This window comes from Grammomys surdaster, unplaced genomic scaffold (assembly GCF_004785775.1).
Source record: "Grammomys surdaster isolate TR1022 unplaced genomic scaffold, NIH_TR_1.0 239, whole genome shotgun sequence".
In the NCBI taxonomy this organism is placed as follows: Eukaryota; Metazoa; Chordata; class Mammalia; order Rodentia; family Muridae; genus Grammomys; species Grammomys surdaster.
The window spans coordinates 3,297,169-3,317,302 of NW_021604684.1; the positions used below are offsets into that span (position 1 = coordinate 3,297,169).

At 42.8% G+C, this 20,134-nt stretch overlaps 1 protein-coding gene across 3 annotated transcripts in view; it reads right to left on the reverse strand.

Annotated features, from left to right (window-relative positions):
• Ldlrad4 (low density lipoprotein receptor class A domain containing 4) overlaps positions 1-20,134 on the reverse strand; it is a 305,502-nt gene that overhangs the window by 225,395 nt on the left and 59,973 nt on the right. For 2 of the 3 annotated variants that reach the window (XM_028774214.1, XM_028774213.1), the window contains exon 2: positions 16,982-17,119. The exons of the other annotated variant lie outside the window; for it this stretch is intronic. The gene's annotated coding sequence lies outside the window, so the exon portion shown is untranslated. The remainder of the gene's footprint in view (positions 1-16,981; positions 17,120-20,134) is intronic. 3 annotated transcript variants of the gene reach the window in all.

The window sequence follows — 20,134 nt, forward strand, 5'->3', positions numbered from 1 at the left end:
CTCACTATTCCCAGCTCTATGAGTTGAAGGGTTACACTAATCGATCAACTGTTTCAAGCTCAGTGATGTAAGAAAGAAGAAGGTAGATGCTACGAGATGAATGTCACATGGCTTCAGCCACAAAGAGGCAATATCCCCTCCATGCATGACCACCCCACCCCAACAAGCTCATTCTTAGATAGCCTGATAACTCTCAAGTAGAAAGTATCTTAAAAGTTCATGTTTGACGGCGAGTTAGGATAAGACACATGGAAACTGTACAGAGTCCAGGAGGGAAACGTGATGGAAGAGACAAGGAAGATCCAGAAGACAGACCTTGGGATGAGTCTTCACACCTGTGTAGCTGCCAACAAAGTAAGAAAAATGTAACTGTCGGCAGAATGCCATTGTGCACAGCACTTCTCTTTGAGAGGGATTCAAGATTTCCCCTTAAGTTCCTTTAGTTACTTGGTCATTGTATTTGCTTAAAAGACTTACAGCTAAAATAGCCACTACTTCCAGACAAGCACATCAAGATAGTGTAGCCACAGCTGACAAGAATAATATCAGTGCAAATAGGTAAGAGAACAGTCTCCAACACATCCCTTTTCAGGAAGGCAGGTAGGTGACGATCAAAATTAAAATTAAAAATAAAATTATACAAATAATTTTATACAAAACCTATCCTTGCACATTTATGACTTGAAATTGACTAAGATAAAATATACAATTAATTTTATTTTATTTTAAAATTAAAATTTGCAAATAAATACGCCCTGCAGAAGGCTATCTTAGTCAATGATGTGCATAAATTAAATGGGAGAAGGGAAATGAGCAGGTAGGCAGAGGTATTAGCTACTTTTCTGTTGCTGTGATAAAACACTATGACCAAGGCAACCTATGGACCAAAAAAAAAAAAAATGCATTTGGTCTCATGGTTCCAGAGATATTAAGAGTCCATGGTATGAAGGCACAGCAGCAAGCAGCAGGCATGGTGGTAGGAACAGGAAGCTGAGAGTTTACATGCAAACAAGAAACACAGTAAGCAAACTAAAAAGGGAGTGAGGCTATACATGATTTCAAAGTCTGCCCCAAGCGAGACGCTTCCTGCAGAAAGATTGCACCGCCTAAAGCTCCCCAAACAGAACCAACGAGAAACCAAGTGTTCGAATATCCTAGCTTGCTGCGAACATTGCTTATTTAAACCACCACAGGAAATGAGGGTCTTTTTGATGAGTCAACACTGAATAGTCTCCAAGACATATTAAATATTAAAAGCCTGGTAGAGGAAAATCTTATTATATTTTTTATTAAATGTGGAATTTTGATAGCTAATGATACAGTGCTCTGGGCTTGTTTTTTTTTTTTTACATAGCATAAATTACATGCAGAAACTATAGAAAGATAGTTGAAAAAATAATAGCATAGATGAAAGGAAGAAAACGCTAGCCCTGGTCTTCCAAATGAGTGCTTAATAAGTGGATTTAAGCTTTTTGCCAGTGTTACCTAAATAAACAAAACAAATTAACAGAAGACCATGGTATCTATTGCCCTTTCCAGACTCTACATCTATATCTAGAGAAGTTCAGAGTCCCTCTGCCTTACATGATTTTTTTTGTCTCCTGTACCATTTACTTTGTCTCAGACCCTAAAGAATTATTAATACCATCTCACAGTACAGAGTTTGGCTGTTCTATACCCTCGAGTCTGCTCTCATGACCATTGGTTTTAGGAATGGAATGGAATAGCCCATTAACTGAAACAATAGGACTTATGTTCCTAAACCTGCACTGAAGTAAGCCTGGGAGGCAAAGCAGCTATGAAACGGACTGGAGCCACTGGGTTTAGTGAGATGAACGCAGTTGTTAAGTACATTACTCAAGGATGTCCACATTTTCTAGCCTCTGCAACAGCTCTTCTTGGTGGTCTGATGTATAACCTGTGCTGTACAAATAGACAACAGCCCATTGTTGGCCTGGGTAAGCCTATGAAGTAACTGGACTGCTGTAATTCACTTACTACTAGCATCTATTGTGTATCTGACTTCTTCAAGTGAGCGAGATGCAACAATACATGTGCTACCCATGCATAAAAATGTTTTATCTTATTTGGTTTTTTTTGTTAGCTTTTTTTCTATGTTTTGGGAGGGATTAGGGAGACTAGTCTAAAAGGCATAGCTCATGTATTAGAAAATATCTTTCTCTGCATTAAAAGCAGTATTCAAAAAGCAAAGGGGATCTGCTTTCCCTTTGATGGGTATGAAAAGACTCCAGAGGACATGAGTGATCCCTGGGATGGCTCGGCATCATCAGGGTAAGCATTGTCCAGCATCACCAGTGTGTGTGTGTGGACCAGCATCATCAATGAAAGCATTGCCCAGCAGCAGCATCAGTGTAAGCATGGGTCAGCAGCAGCATCAGTGTAAGCATGGGTCAGCAGCAGCATCAGTGTTAGCATGGCCCAGCAGCAGCATAAATGTAAGCATGGGCCAGCATCATCAGTGTAAGCATGGGCCAGCAGCATCAGTATAAGCATGGCCCAGCAGCAACATTAGGGTGAACATGTCAAGTAGTCAAACACACTCTCAACTTAAGTTGCATCCTGCTTTTCTTGAGCTTTCATCATTGGCAACACTGGGGTCAACTGTTTGCTGGAAAAATCCAGAGAATTAGGCAGTCCCTTAAGGACTGATGACCCTGATACATCCTTCTGGAAATAAAGAACCAAATGCTTTCCTTTTGGACCATGGGCAATTTCTCATCTTAGGCCTCCACACTCCAAACCAGAAAGACTTTCTGCATATTTTTCTCTTACTCCTCTGCATCTGGAAAGCATGTCCAGAGTCCCCACAGAGTCCAGCAGCTTCAGGGCTCCTCTCACTGGGTCACTACAAATAGCCTTCTTTCAACAGAGACAACATCAATTTCAAAGGAGGCCCATGTGTGCACTTGGCTTCTAATAGATCAATAAATGTTTGTGTGTCAGTAGTACATCCTCTAATAAGGATAATGATGTAAACTGTCTCCCATGAGCGACACCAAAACCAGCGAAATGCTGTGGGGATTAACCTACCTCAAATCAACCTGTGGTTCCTTAATCTCTCCTCTTCAGGTACTAGCAATCCTTCCTGCAGCAGTTGCTTTTAACAGTTTTCTCTGAAACTAAATATCATCCTAGCAAGCTGTTAGTCCCCACCACAGAACTGCTGAGAACTAATAACTGAGCTACAAACACCAGTCTTGGCAAACTCTGGCTACAAAAAAAAAAAAAATTAATCTCATGATGACATTTTAGAGGTCTCCACAAAATCACATTTCCAAGTGAAATAAATCCAGTCCCCTAAATCAGGCTGCATTGGAACAAGGAAACAAGCAGCCAGAGCCAGCAATGAATTACACATGGCATGCTAATTACTAGTCTTATCCAGAAATAGCTGAAGACTGCAGGATTTTTGTTGTTGTTGTTATTGTTAAAATAACTACAGTCTTTATTCAAGGGTTGAGCAAATGCATCTGATTTACTCGCATGCTTCAGTTTCTAAACATAACCATATCTATGTGTACTTATTTAAGAGAGGGAGAAGAAACCTCAAGGGCTAGGATACGGGTAGCCAGGGGAGACAATAGGTAGCCAAGAGAAAAAAAAAGCCCGTGGTAGTGGAGACTGACTACATCATCCATCAGCATTCTCAGACGTGCTGTGTGAGTGTGAAGCTACTTCGCTGCCTGTTTTCTCTGTTGCATCCCACCTAGACCTCGCTGAGAAATGGGGCAGAGCAAAAATGACCCCTGACCATCATCTGTAGCGTTGTCCTCATTTTCCCCATAGGTGAGGACTAAAAACAGTGCTGAGGAAACATTCCGACCATAGAAAGACTCTTCCCTCAGACACACTTAGAATGCAGGACTGAGAAGATGGTTTTCAGTCAAGTGCTTGATGTGCAAGTGTAAGGACCAGAACTCAGATCCCCAGTGCATATGTAAGAGCTAGGCAGAGTGGCCCATGCCTGCAATCCTAGCTCCAGGGAGGCAGAGACTGAGGGATCCAGCCAGTCTAGATGACTTAAAGACCTCCAGTTTTAGTAATATGACAAAAAAGATGGAGAACAACTGAGGAAGACACCTCAAGTTGTCCTCTACACATGTGCACACATGTGTGCACATGAGTGTACACACATACATCACAAACGAAGCAAAAGGGAGGAAGGAGGGAACGAGGGAGAAAATTAGCTAACATACAATTGTGAGGGTTCAAATGAGAGCAGCCATGAATAAAACGGATACATGGATATATTTTTACCGCTGTCCTGGTTCCCTAGCAACAAGATGAGCATCTTTATGTGTGTGATTTTGGCCAAAACGATTAATATCTTAACCTTTACAAAGGCTACAATGTGGGCTACAAGGTTTAATTTGGAGTCTTAGCCCTGTTTAGAAATAACCCATGTCTCATTTACTCCCCGCCGCCTCTAAATATGACCCAGTTTTTCTCCATCATCACATGCCCAGGTCTCACATTCTATAATATCCATAACAGGCTCCAGAGGAAGGAAGCTGACCAGAGGAAGCATCAGTACCACACAGGTCTCCCCTTCAGACTAGAGGTCATGGCTGACCCCATGTCACATTCCAGAGACAAGGCCAACAGAATACAAGTTGTCCCTCACCCCGGGTCCTACAGAGGCTTTACAACACCATCTGATGCACCTTTGGAGGTTGGCCTCATGGCTAGAGTAAAGCTACAGATGGGAAGAGACCAGTGGAATTTATGGAGAGAGGCTGCTTCCCTCTGCACTGGTCACTGTTCTGTGACCCCACAGGCTGCAACTGTACAAAACACTGTTGACTCTCCAGTCAGGGCTCTCCATAGACAAGCAAGGACCTGAAGTTGAGAAGGATAGCATTCTCCAAGAGCAAAGATTTTTCAGGCAATAGACAGGGCCACATGTTCTGTGACCAGTTGTTGTTGATCCAAGTATGATTTTGAGCTCAAGAGATTGAACTATGTGAGTTCTAGATAAACACAGGTCGACATAGAAGCCCCTTGGCGGGAGAGTTCCTTGGTCTCATGAACATTCGCCTATGGAAGCAATCGGTGTCTCGAGATTCCTCTTGTCAAGAAGGTAGTAATTCTTCTCATGCCATAAAGCAGAGTTACAAATCTATGGGGTGAGAACACAAGCCAGCAAATGACGCGGGATAGAAAAACACAGAGGACCAGACATGTTCCTGAACTACATCTCTTAGAAGAAGCTGTGATCTCTCCTGGCAGATGAAGAAAGGGCGGGGTGGAAAAGCCATGTAATGAGTAAATGGTAGATCCAAAGGAGCAAGCCTGAGCCTCTCGCCTAGAACACTCATGCATTTTCCCATAGTCATATGATTACAGCCTTGCATATATTATATATAAGTATATATTAATTAATACACATTAATTAATATATGTTATATGTAACATATATGATTGATATATGTTATATGATATTATATGTCATATGCTATGTGTTATATGTTATGTGTTATGTGTTATATGTTATTGGAATAAACTGAAAGCAACTACACAGAGAGGAAAACAATGGAATCCTGGGTGACTTCTGTCTTCCTGTCTTTTATTTTATTGTTAAGAATGTGAATTAAATAATAAATACAGCCTATAAATCAACATTACATGTGTGCCAGTAAAAGTATAATTTCCATGACTTTTATTATAATCTTTTAGGAAAACAAAATGAGAAGGCAGGTGTGGCATGTGCCTACAATCCCAGCACTGAGGCCGCTGAGGTAGGAGGGTTATAGGTTCAAAGGCAGCAAAAACCCTACCTCAAAATATATAGGAAGTGAGGGGAAGCACTCGAGGGAGGAAGAACATAGAGAAAACGGAAGGAAGAATGGAGAAGAGATAATTACTGACAGGCACTTGGAGGTCAGAGCCCTAAATGCCACATGCTATATGGTTAGCTCCTAGCATTGGACCAGAGGCTTGAATTATGGACTTGCCAGAGTACCCCTCCCTGCTTATAGAACCCCTGGAGCTGTATACAGAGATGGAGCTTCTATTAGCTCAGCTCCCACAATAACAGGAAGGGTAACAGGATGATTGAAGACCCGTTCTACAATGCTATGTAACACAGCTAAGAAATAAACCCTATTAATGTAAGTCTATTAATGTTATAGCATCTCTCTTTTTCTTTCTAAATCCTTTTACATTTATCTTTGTTTCATGTGTGTGAGTATTCTGCCTGTGTGTGTATTGCATTGTGAACATGAGTGATACAGAGGCTGGGAGAGAGCATTGGATCCCCTGTACTGTAACAACAGGCAACTGTGAGCGCCATGTGGGTTCCAGGAACCAAACCTGGCTCCTCAGCAAGTGCTCTGAGCCATCTCTCCAGCTCTTCTTCTTCACCCTTTAAAACATTTATATATTTATCTGTGTAGGGGAAGGGGCACACGTGCCACATCACACATGGAGAAGTCAGTGACTTTTATGAGTCAGTTCTCTCCTTCCACCACGTGGGTTCCAGGGATCAAACTCAGGTCAGAAGCGTTTGCAGCAAGCATCTCTACCTTCTGAGCCATCTCCTCAGCCCAAACTCTGTCTTAATTCCAGGCCCATCTGCCTGACTCCTTCATAATGGAGGATAAAGAGATGAGTCCATAATGAGGTAAAAGATTTAACCAAACTCAATCTGGCTCCTCATAGCTGGACTACCATGCTATCCAACCATGTGTGGGACATCGCATCCCTCTGTACCTCAACCAAAGCATTCAATTGTTAATGCTTTCAATCAAGAAGTACTTAGAAATTATTTGCTGAATAAATTAGTAAGTGAATGCATAGGTTAGTTTACAAAAACCAACACTTGGTCTAATCCTCAGATGGCCATCTTGGTAGCAAAGGGGTGACTGGTTTTATCATTTGGTTTTATGTAACACCACAGATTGAGCCTCAGCTGGAGAATGTGGAGATGCCTGCCAACACAGACTGGCTGGGGCAGAGCGGAATTGTACACAACTGCACAGACTTTCTCTCAAGGGGCTATTTCCCTGTGACTCAGAGGCCCAAACCCCTACCGGTCCTGGCACTTTGCTTTAGTTTCCTTTAACTTTTTTATTGCCTGTAAACAGAAAATTCCTCACTGTTATTCAGCCTCAGGAAACTCAGTTCCCTGTGTGCCGTTACAAAATAACAAAGCGGCGTGTAGGGCCCTTATGCAGGACTTTTCCTCAGGCAGCAGAACAGGGCTGCTCATGAGTGCTGGTTAGGGTGGGCCTTATATAGACTGTGCCCTGTACATCTTCTTAGTCCTACTATCCTAGAAGCAAAGATTTGATGGTAAATAAACAGCAATTGACGAATAAAAGCCCTTTCCACTTTTGACACGCTCTAATTTTTTTAATGTAATTTAATTTTATGTGTTTACTTATTCACTTTACATCCCGTTCACTGCCCCCATCCTGGTCACCCCCCCTTTTTTTAATACTCTAATTTCTTAAACTGGGCCAACTATTTGACTCCTTACTTTGATAGCTCACTGGATGTATGTATTATTGCCAAAAAATAAAGAGGTAACTTATCTCATGGTGGACAATAAAAAATTCCCTTAAGACAATCTGAATTTGTATCTTTACAAAAAACAAGACTATACACATTCCAGTATAAGAATAAAGGACCCCCCCCAAAAATGATTAACAGATGAAAGAAATTATCAAGTCTTCTGGTTATGCAGAAATTCTGAAGGTTTCAGGGTTGGTTTTCCCAGAATAATATACAGAATCCTTGGAGGGATGCTCAGTATCCCACACAAACAAAGGTTAGGCTGGAGAAGACTGCTCCAAACTTTAAGCCAACCATAAGCTAACCTTTCTTGGTATGCAAAGTGTCAACACTTTTCTACTGGGGGCAGACAGAAAGACCATTGTCTGCTGTCTTTAAGGATCAGAGACATGAGGTCATGGGTCACTGGGAATAATGAAACAAAGTCACCTACTCTGATGACAATGAGTGGAATGGATAAGACACAAGGAGAGGGGAGAGAAAAACTGTCTCCCAGGTATACACATAGGCAGGTGGTGGGTCTTCACCCAGGGGTGTCACCCACTCATGTCTGCCCACACATTAGACTATAAGGGACTGTATCAGAAGGACTGAACACTGCAACAGCTCTGTTCAAATCTCTAGGCATTGGGGCATTTCGGGCTTTAAGAAACCAGAACTTGGGCTCTGTACTGCTTGGTTTTTTTTTGTTTTTGTTTTTGTTTTTTTTTTTTTTACAATTTAGAAAGATCCAATGAACAGAAGGCTCATATTCAATGTGAAATTAAATTAAATTAATTTTATGGGCCATGTCCTATGGGGGAGGATAGCAATTGCATTCCCTAAACTGAACTCCAGAACGCTCAGTGGCCACTGAACCTCTCCCATGATGCTCTAGCATTTATAAGAAAGTCATGAATACAGAAATCCCTCTTCAAGTAGTAGAAACATGATCCATTCCAAGAAGGCTGGGTACCCAAGTCCAACAAGAAAGCATCTAATGAACTGTAACCCAGTCCCTTAAATATTCTATCCCTCTACAGCAGCGCCAGTGGCTCAGCGCAACTAGATCTGCAGCTGGGCAGAAATCCCTGATATGAGGACAGATGGTCTCTAAATGATTTTTACCAAGAACTCACATCTGTATTAGTTGCTTGGATTGCTGTGATCACAGTTTCTGATAGAAATAACTGAAGAAAGATTTGCCTTGGTTCATGGTTTCAGAGGGTCTTGGTCCATATTACAGTACAGAAGATGAGGTGCCTACCAGGAGCACCACAGCAGAGGCTGTTCACACCGTGGTGGGCCAGGAGCCAAAGGAGCAAGAGGAACCAGGGATGGAGCTACAACCCTGAAAGATACCCCATAGTAACCTACTCTGAACTAGACTCCGTCTCCTAAACATTCTGCAGCCTCCAAATGTAAGACCAGATGGGAAATCTTTACTCAAAGGGTAAGCGAGTAGGACACATTTCAGACTCAAATAATAACAATTTCTTCCACTTTGTAAAGTACTTTGTTTGGCCACCTAGCAATTATTTTTTATTCATGTGTCTGTGTGGTGTACACATGTGGGAGTACGCATGTTCGCGCATTGAAGGCATATATGTGCGGGCGGGTACATGAGCACACATGTCTCTGTGAGGTCCAAGGTTGTCAGGAATCTTCCTTGATTGCTCTTTCAGATTGTTAGCGAGACAGGGGCAATCAAACCCAAGTTCATCGATATGGCTAGTCTAGCTAGGCAGTTGTCCTAGGGATCGCCTATTTCTGTCTTCCTAGGCTGGAGTTACAGGGAAGCCCCCGTGCCCACCTGGCATTTACATGGAGTCCAAATTCCACCCCTCCTGCTTGCTCTTTAAATACTGAACAAGCTCCCAGGACCCCCAGCTGGCAATTCTTAATGTCGATTTTACTTAAGCTTTCTCTACCAGTCACCCAAACATGGAGTCAGAACCGTTCATTCCACTGTGATTGAAAGATAGGCGACCCTATTGAAAAAGTTTAAATTTAATTGATAAACAACCAAATCAACTATACTGTAATAAATTCTACTTATTTCAAAAATCCTTGGACAGTTCAATGTCCCATTATGTCTTTTAATCTCTCCTAACACTGTAAACCATTGCACACGTGTGCTTGGTTAGGGTTTCTATGGCTGTGATAGAACACTATGATCAAAACCAACTTGAGGAGGGAAGGGTTTATCCATACCTCAGGTCACAAATCATCACTGAGAGAGGTCAGGGCTGGGCCTCAAAGCTGGAACCTGGAGGCAGGAGTTAAGGCCACAGAGGAGCACTGCTTACCGTCTTTGCTCTCCCCCTGGTTTGTCAGTTTACATTTTTATACAACCCAAGACCACCTGCCTGGGGTTGCTCCCAGTGGGCTGGTCCCTAAATCAATTATTGATCAAGAAAATGTTCCACAGACTTGCCTGCAGGCCAATCTGATGGAGGCATTTCTCAATGCTGGCTCATGTTGAGTTGACAAAAAAAAAAAAAAAAAAAAGCCAAGCACAGTAAGTCTCACATATTCTCACACTGCCTTATTTGTAAAATTAAAATAAGATGAATAAATAAAATAATAAAGTGAAATCATAAGATTTGGTACCTGAGATGTAAATTGCATTGTGCCCTAGAACTGAGCTCTTTTGAGAACTCGGATACTGATTAAACAGACTCTGGGCACACCTGAAACAATTACTGGACAAGATGAAGCCTGAGACCCTTACAGAGATGTGGAAAATGCCAAGCGGTAGAATCTTCAGCATCAGTACAAAACAGGGCAGGACTGCAGTTCCTTTTAAGACCCAACTGGTATATCTAAAAGCCACAATGCCAAAACATCTATAAACTCAAAAGAGGCTGTATTTCCTTCCACACCACTTACTTTGTCTGCCAATGCGGCATATGTCTTTGCTTTTTTTTTTTTCAGGTGTGTTTTTTAATGCTTCTAAGTAAAACATTTACATCAGTAAGCCCTCATGTTTGTTTGTGTCTCAAAGTATACAAGGAATGGCCTACTGCCAATGTTTACAAGACTGTGACCTCAACTCACTTGGAATCAGTGGTTTGTAAAGAGAGGTTTCATAGCCAGACAGTGGTGGTGCACATCTTTAATTCCAGCACTTAAGCGGCAGAAAAGCAGGTGGATCTCCATGAGGAGTTCGAGGCCAGCCTGCTCAATAGAATAAGTTCTAGGACAGCTAGGGCTATACAGAGAAATTCTGTCTCAAAAAAAAAAAAAAAAAAAAACAAAAAGAAAGATTCTTTAGTGTAATATTGTGATCATATTATACTAACTCCTTCATGAATTTTTTCTTTCTTTTTTATGTTATTCAGATTACTAATATTTCAGTAATATTACAGCCAAAGTTATGTATTTTGTACCATCTAAAATGCCCATTGCTGTAAGTCTGAGAAACTGTTAGTCCTTACTGCTGTGAGTCTGAGAATGGCCAGAAACAGATGTCAATCAAACATTAACATCTGCTCATTAAACAGAAATGGAATAACCCTTTATTCATATTTTTTGGCTCAGCTGATGGAAGGTATCCAAGGAGATACTTTGTTAATGGAAAACAAGGTGGAAACATTTATTTGCTAGTTTTTGGGGGGTGGGGGGACTAGGTTTTATTTCACTTAAATTTAACTGAAGAATTATCAACTACTTGCTGTAAGCTTTACTGTCTTAAAGAAACCCCAAATCACAAGTATACCTGCAACAAGTTCTTCAGTTCAGAATATGAAACAAATATAATTCCCATGCTACAGCCTCCATGGAGCAAGTCTCTTTGGGGATGGTGACAGTGATGGCTGGTCATTTACCTGATGTAGGTCTACATGAGATTTTATTTTTTAAAAAAAAATCTAATTAATAAACTCAAGCTAGTTAACAATATATTAGCCTCCATCTCTTGGTCTCTTTGGATACCACATTTTATCAGCTTTGTCTATGTTTCGTCAATGCTAACAGCATTTCTTCAACTGCACAGCCCTGACTTCTTCGCCACAGCATTCAAGGTCCAAGAAAGATAGGCAGGTAAAATGAAGAAAATGGTGGCAATTCAGACCCCGGGAGAAGGAAGAAAAACTGCTCCTTACACATCTGTTTGAGCCTTGACAAACCTCAGACACCTACTGTCAAGAAAGAGCCTCTCCCAGGTGCTGTTTGTACTAGTCAGCTGAACATTAGCTAACAGCCTCGGACACAAATAAAGACGACACAAAAACAAGTCACTGAACTAGAAAGCCTGCATAGAAGAGACTAATTGACATTCTTGTTTTGATTGAAATCCTTTGTCATTTCCTCTATGTCTAGTATATTTACATCATTTCTCCCTCCCTCCAACCCCTTCCATGTTCTCCCCGCTCAAATCCACAGCCTCCTTTTCTTTGTTATTGATACATATATATAAATGAGAATAAATAAACACAAGTGGCTGAGTTCAGCCCGTGTTGCTCGTATGTGTCTGTTTTACCAGGTGACACATCTAACCGTCTATTTGTGTTGTTACATCACACAATCTACAACCCAATCCCTTCCGTCTCCCTGCCTGCCCTCTTCAATCTTGCCTATATCGTCCTCGGCCCACACCCAAGACGTCTCACATCTGACATCATTAAAAAGATTTCTCTAATGACCCTCACACCTCATGCCAGAAAATGTTCCTACCTCTGAGGAGACCAGAACCTTACTGATCATCCCTTCAAGGTCCTAACATTCTCCCAGGACTGGATAGGATACCATGGAGTTCAAGGATGCCTCCAGACTCCCTGGGAGTCAAAAATGTTCTCTTTTAGGATAGGGAGATGGCTCACTGGATAAAAGTATGCATCACTCAAACACAAATATCCCTAAAATTCATGAGAATCTAGGCATAGTAGCACATGTCTGTAATTTCAGTGCTCACACAGAGAGACAAGATATGGAAACAGGCGGATCCCAGAGAGCCAGCTAGCTCAGTGTTGGCAGCAACAAACAAGAGACCCTGTATCACAGCAGAAGACTATGAACAATATTCAAGGCTGTTCTCTGACTCACACATGCAAAACCATGGCACGGGTATTCCCACACTAACATCAACATACAGCACACATACACAAATTTAAAAAAAAAAACTATTTTTAGGTTGATCCATCTTCCTGCCCTTTCTGTATTAAATCCAAAAAGAACTTAGCCAACTACTTCCATCTGGAAGAATCTGTAATAATTATACAGCTCTGTGGTGACCCTTTTTGAAAGGGGTGGCCCTTGAACGCCATCACCAACAGGACTTTAGGAGGTCATCTTCCTTGAAGGGCATGCTCGTCCAGCAAATACCCTCACAGATGCACCAAGTGTGACTTTGCCGGGACTGCTGAGACACAGTCTGTTATAACTGGCATCAGTTGCCACAAGCAAGCGCTAAGAACCTGACCCTGGCAAAGCACATTTTACACTCCAGTGCTGCTCATCTGGGTGATACCAAGTGGGGAGGCGGGGGTGGGGGCAGGAAGGCAGAGAAGGAGGTACCGGAACATGATGCCATGCACTGCACCCAAAGACACCCTGCTGCAGAAACGACTTCACCCACACAGACAGACCAAGCCCACAAAACCAAGTTTTCAAACTGCTGCTGAGCCTCCCATAAAAAGCAGTTCTATTTCTAACCTCCCGCACCATGGAAAAATACAAACGATACCAAGCAACCGAGAATCTCTGAAAGTCTTATTTTATACTCTTTCCCCACACCCACGCCCAAACCTCCCCCACAGAAAAAAATCTTAGGTGGAAAATTTGCTAGCTTTTTTTTTTCCCGAAGTTTGACAATACTGTGATCAACTGACAAAGCTGCTGGCGGACTTGAATGTAGAAGAATTTGCTAAAGGCATTTTCCTGTTACAATTGTGGCTGTCTACTTGATGAAGGGGGGAAAAATGTCATTTGGTAATTGAAGGGCAGAGGACTGAAGAGATAGTCCCGTTAGCAAGTGTTTGCCTTGCAAGCATAAAGACCCAAGTTCAACCCCAGAACCATGTAAAAAGTCTAAATTAACGTGTTTTAAAGGTGTCCATGGTGGCACATGCTTATAGTCCCAGTGTTAAAGAGACAGAAACTGGTGGGTCCCTGGGACTTGTTGGACAGCCAACCTGTTCTACATGGCAACATCCGGTCCAGTGAGAGACCATATCTCAAAAGAAAAGGTAGACAGGTCGTGGCTGAAGGACACTCAAAGTTGCTCTCTGGCCTCCACAAACACAAACATTACGGAACAAAATAATGGGCGGCAAATGAAGCAGACAGAGAAATCCCAAGGTCACAGGCCATGGACAGAAGGGCTCGTAAGTGACATGTCTCTGAAGTTTCTTCCTTCTAGCCTTCCTCTTCACATTTCCCGGCTTTCTGAGGATATATCCAATGTTCCTGACACCTGCACCATGTGTCTGCTTTTCCCGATGACACTCTTAACCCAAAGCCAGAGAATGGGGGACTGGGGAGGGGAGGGGAGGGGGGAGAAAGGGTGCTACAGCCTCCTGACTCCTGTCCACAGTCACACAGAGATAGTTACAGGGATGGACAGGCAAGAAGGTAGGGTTTCCAGACAGAAGGAGATCCTGAATGGAGCCCTGACAGAATTCAGGAGTCCTCTGAGAACCCAGGAGAACAGTGAAGGGATCTCCCCAGGCCTCCTACTTCTGGTACCTTTGCTCTCGCCTCCCAAATAACTAACTTGGAGGATAACCCATGACTGTCCAGCTTCCTGTGCAGACAGGGAATCACTGTAGCCTCCACAGGGATCTAAGTTGAAGTGGCGGCACCTCAGGCTTTCCGTACAGCCGAGCTCTCATTGCTCGTATTTGGTTCCATTTTCACCATTTCATCAGTTGCCTGTGCACCACAGAGATCATTTCGTACGTACACATCGCTTTATTTAGCAGGCACAGATGACAAATGCTTTCCCCAGTACTGCTGGCCTTTGATCTGGATTTTTGTTGGGGGGCGGGGGGTCTTTTAACATGATCACAGGAAGTTTAGGTCAGAGAAGCACAGTGTCAAATCGAGTTGTTGGTTAATTGCTGAGTGTTTCTCAAAGTGGCTCCCTGTCCTCGCCATTGAGCAAGGAGCCTGAATTTATGATGTAATTAATGATTTCCTCACCTACATCTCAGCAGCCCTGCGCTTCACCATTTCCTAACACCTGGCTCTAGCAGGATGCCTCACGCAGTGTTTTAGAAAGCCTGCTCAGTCCCGAAGGAAGACAGACAGCACTTCTGTCTGTTTGTTGCCAGTTCCCACGTATGTATGATCCATGACTGACAGCTGGCTAACATCAGAATAGACAATGGCAACTTACATTTTACTGACCATTTAATGTGGATCAATGCTAAATTAGCCATTTCAAAGATAATTCCTCAAGATAAATCTCCCATAAGATAAGAAACGCTGAGACTCCCCATGACAACTTGCCCAGGGTATAAAATGAATAGACATGGCAGGGCTGGAACACAAGCCAAAGTCTGAGCAAGTGCGATATGACCAAGGTGCACACGCCTTCAGAGTCTTCAGGAAGACTGAATCTTCAGGAAGACTGAATCTTCAGGAAGACGACTGAATCTTTAAAATACTTAATAACAACCTAAGTACAGAGACCCAATCAAACCCACCTTCAAAGCCAAGTCCAAATAAATCCACTGCACCCAAAGACAGACAGACGCGGTATAACTAAGGCAGGACCCTCCCAGAGAAACTGAGCAGAGAGAGTAAGCGACACCTGTCCAGAGTGCTCACCACTTAGGAATGTCTCGCAGTCCAGCTGTGAGCTTTACAAGTAACAGAGCAAGTATAAATTCCAGGACAGCCAGCTGTAAGAGCCTATTTTAAAGTGTGAAAGTCCTGACAGCACCTCAGAATCAAAAGTCTGTGCTTGAGAGCACCCGGGAATGCTGGAGCTCCACACACTTGTGCAGCAAGCACAGGCAGTTCTTCAATGGCTCTCGTTGGCGGGGAGGAACACAGTTTTGTATTTAACCTAAAAGCCACATACGGTACTGTAGTCAAGAGAAAGTTTTCCATTACCAATTTTAAAGTTGCTTAAAATAGTTGACAGAATGAGGTAATCCCATATAAGGAGAGGAATCAGATACTTATGTAATTTTCAAGAATTATTGCTACTTTTACCAAAATTTTGTAAATCAAATTTCACAGTCCTTTGGGGCATAATTCAGTGGTATGTTCGCTTACTTAGAAAACTATATGGAGACAATTTTAGGCTTGGGTGGGTGAACATAAGGAGAATGCACGTGAAGTAAAGACAAATGTTAAACTGCACTCACACTTGCACGGGTCTTGGGAGAAGACTTCCTCCTACTTTAAGGTGGTAGTTAACTGTGCTAAATTACAGTAGGAAAACCACCAACATTCATTAAGTCAGCAAAAACAAGAGATTCTCCAGCACCGTATTGTTCCATCCAGTTAATAGAGAAATCGCACAAATATACGTCAGCAACACAAACATCCTTGAGAAGCTCCGAACACTCCGATGAACACCTGCCATCTACCCTGTGAGTTAATTCGCTCAGGAAGGAATTATGTATAAACTGAACTCAACTCATCCATAGAGAGAGGAACTGGACCCACACTGAAGTAGAATGCAGTCTGCTGAACAAGACATTTACCATTGAAAGGCTGAGAAAAGTCCATTTAAACTGAGGGAACTGTGTACATTGAGTGAAAAAAACACACAGAATCCTTCCTCATGCTGCAAATCAGGAGCCTCACTGAATCCCAACCATACAATTTTTTTTTAGAGCCCAGGAAGATCCTCACCAACTAATGACATTTGACACAAATTTTATTGAGTTGGGTTGGCACACCAGATACTGTTCTAGACCAGCCACACAAGCAAGCCATCGAAAGGGAGGGTGGAACACAAGAGACCAGGATTTGTCCTGGACCTCAGAGGGCTAGGGTAGGACTTGTTATAATTAGTGAGCCAATCTTCTAGCAAATTTTTAAAAAGGAAGAAAGCGGGGAGGGAAGGATGAAGGGAATACGCTGAAGCTTTGTAGAACACTATAGAACTCCTACTATCTTGAAAATTAGCAAATGTCTTTGTTTGATGCCAGGAAACATCAAATGAAGGCAGTCAACTATGCAGGATCAGAATCAACAAAATCACTTAAGAGTCAACGTAACAGAGGTAAAGGGACATCCTTGGGTGAAGAGCAAACATCAGATAAACCGGAACCTAGGGACAGAGCCTTGCATCCTCTAACACCATCTGACTGACTGACTCACCCAGGGCTAGCCCTGAATCTAGCTTTACACTAAAGGATGTCGGAAATGTAGTTACCATCTACATTTTACCTCCATGTACCCAAGTTTCAGTCACTTAGACACACAGATGGAAAACAAAGGCAACTTAAGGGTGGCCTCAGATAGACCAGGACCATCAAACTCTGCTTCACAAACATCAGCTCACCTCTGACCTAGGCGAAGCCTGAGGTCCGTCCTTAAAAACAGTCCAACAGGAGAACGGGCTCTGGTGCTGCAAATGTAGAGCCGGAAGTGTTAGAAGAAATACAGAGAAGGTTGATGAGTTGATTTCTCTCAGTTCAACCTAAGTTCCAAAAAAAAAAAAAAAAAAATCTGAGAATTGTCACAATGCAAGGCACAAATATAAAAATAAATAAAATAAAAATCCAAATATAAACATTAAGTACTACATGGGGTGAGGGGGAGAGATTCATAGCCAAAAATCTGGAATGAAAGATGTAACTAAATTGGGATCTTTTCTAGGAGTCATTGAGGGCAGTAAGTTCTCATCTCTACATCAAAGGACACACTTGCTCCTCCAACAACAAGAACTGTGTCTTCAATGAGAAGTCACAAATAATGGACAGTACCTTGCTGGACTGTTTATCTTTATAGCTACTTTATTTATTTACACTCCAGTCATTGTCCCCCTTCAATCCTCCCAAACACACAGAGTTCCTCATCCCATTCCTCCTCCCCCTTGCCTCCCAGAGGGTGCTCACACACACACCAGGCTTCCCCTTTCCAAGGGGGCCGCAAGTCTCTCAGGGATTAAGAACGTCTTCTCCCATTGAAGCCAGACCAGGCAGACCTCTGCCAGTGTATGACCCTGGTTGGTGGCTCAGTGTCTGGGAGCTCCCTGGGATCTGAGTTAGTTGAGACTGCTGGTCTTCCTCTAGGGTCGCTCTCCCTTTCAGCTTCTTCAATCCTTCTCCTAATTCAACCATTGGGGACCCTGACTTCAGCCCAATGGCTGAATGTAAGTATCTGCTTCTGTCTCAGTCAGCTGCTGGTAGGGCCTCGCAGAGGACAGCCATGCCAGGCTCGCATCTGTGTCTTTGGTTACTTTGGGCCTCCTGGGAGGCACGCAGGCTATAGAATGTGGGCAGGTATCATATCAGGCCACTGATCTGACCCGGATGAGGAATGGACCAAAAGGAAGCTCGACTGTTTTCTTTTCAAATTCAGATAGGTGAATTTGTCTGTAGCAATGCTGCTGCTGCTGTTGCTCTTTATGTGTGTCCGTGAGTGCAGGCACAAGCATGCCATGGCATGTATGTAGAAGTGAGGCAACAACTTCTTGGAGCTTCTCTTTGCACTGTGGGATGTAGGAGCCAAACTCAGGCTCTCAGACTGAGGAAGCATCAAGTCATGTGGGTGACAATCTCTATCTCTCTCTTTGAAATAGGGTCCCTCTTTATAACCTAGGGCTGGCCTCTGATTTGAGACAATCCTACTGTTTTAGCCTTCTGTGTAGCCTGATGAAAAAACCATTTTCCTCCTTAACAATCCAAATTACCTTGAGATAACTCAATGTACCTAATATTCAACAGTAAAAGGAGGCAAGCCCGAGGATACCTCAATCCCTTCTTGGAAACAGGTATCTAATCCTGTGTAGCAATGAAACTCTAACCAGGAAGACACTGTGATTGATTGTACTCACAAAACTGCCTGTTTTTCTGTGTCTTCCATCCTGAAAATAAAGCATCTTTAGTGCTGCAGGGGTTGCCTGGCTCCCACCATCTACCATCAACGCCTTTATCCCAACTTAGTGAGCACACTTTGTGTGATCCCAATTCCAGGGAGAATCATTGTGCACCACTCAGTGACCTCCTGTCTTAGGAAACCATTTCAGGTAAATCTGCCTCCGATTAGATGGGTACTTCTTAACACCCAGTCAGCCAGTACGGAGGATGTGTTCCATCCAAGGTAGAAGAAGCAGCCATCTGTGACATTTGTGTGCTACACTGCAGTCTCCAAGAGACTTGTCCCTCAAATCATGTTCCTACCATATGTCACTCCCCAGTGTTCAACCAATGCAAAGGTATCCAGATAAAAAGTGACTGATAAAGAACACTGTGAGACTCCTGTAGAAATCTATTCCAAATACAGGGAGGACCCAAACCCTCCCTGTTATTATCTATCTCCTTCCTATTCATATTGGAAATGCACAGAATCTAGAGCAGGCTACCAAGGCCTCAATCTTAGTACATTATAGATTTCTGAATTGTAACTGAAGAATGAGAGGCTGCCTCACCAAAGGACTGGGACCACATGGAAAGACCTGAGGGGCCTATAGGACCTGAGAACAGTCCTAGCTGACAGCAAGCAAAGAAACAGTGATATCAATCCTACAGTTAATTCTGTCAACCATCGACAAGTTTGGAAGCTGACTCTTTTCCATGCAAAGCACAGCCTTCCTAACATCGTAACTTTCGGCCCTAGAAGAACTGAACAAAGCACAAGACAGCTCAGCCATGGAAACTGAGATACATGAATACATTTTAAACCATAGATACATGAAATGCGTATTTATATATTAAATGCATGTGTAACTCCATTGATGAGGGTCCATCAACCATGAATGAGTTTTCTCACTCAGCTATGACCACCCTACAGGAAGGAACTATATTGTCAGCATTCTGAACTCATTAGAGGTCTCTAAATTATTGTTCACATGTGTGGCTGTGTATGTAAGTGTATATGTGAGTGTATTGTGAGCAGGTATTTGCATGTTGAAGCCAGAGGACAACTTTTGGTGTCATACTCAAAAAGGTGTCTGCCTCCTTTGAGACAGGTACTCTCAGTGTCCTGAAAAATCACCTTAGCTTGGTGAGCCAGAGACCCTTGAGGACTTTCTTGTCTCTGCCTCCCTAGCATTGGCCTCTTTAGCAGCCCCTGCCATGCTGAGGATTTTTACGTGGATCCTGAGGAGCAAACTCAAGTCTTCAAGCTCGTGAGGCAAACACTTTAAAAGCTTAGCCATCCCCTCGAGGCCAGTTTTTAATTTCAACAACTATGATTAGTCAACTTCTACATAACGCAATAAGGCCACAGCACCTGAATCCATTCACTCCTTCAGAGCAGGGTTCAAAGATTGGAATTTAATTTCAAAATAGGCTGAAACATATTTAGCCTTGCAGGCTTTTGCCCATGAACTTGAGTCAGTGCTTAGGAATGTCTCTAAGAAAGTAGCAACGTTAAAGTGTAGAGAAAAGTAGGAGATGTGCAAGAAAGGCTGGACTTGATCCAGTGTAAGATGCATGCCATGTAAACAAAGTGACAGAGGTGCCAGACAGAGTGAAGGGGCAATTCTGAC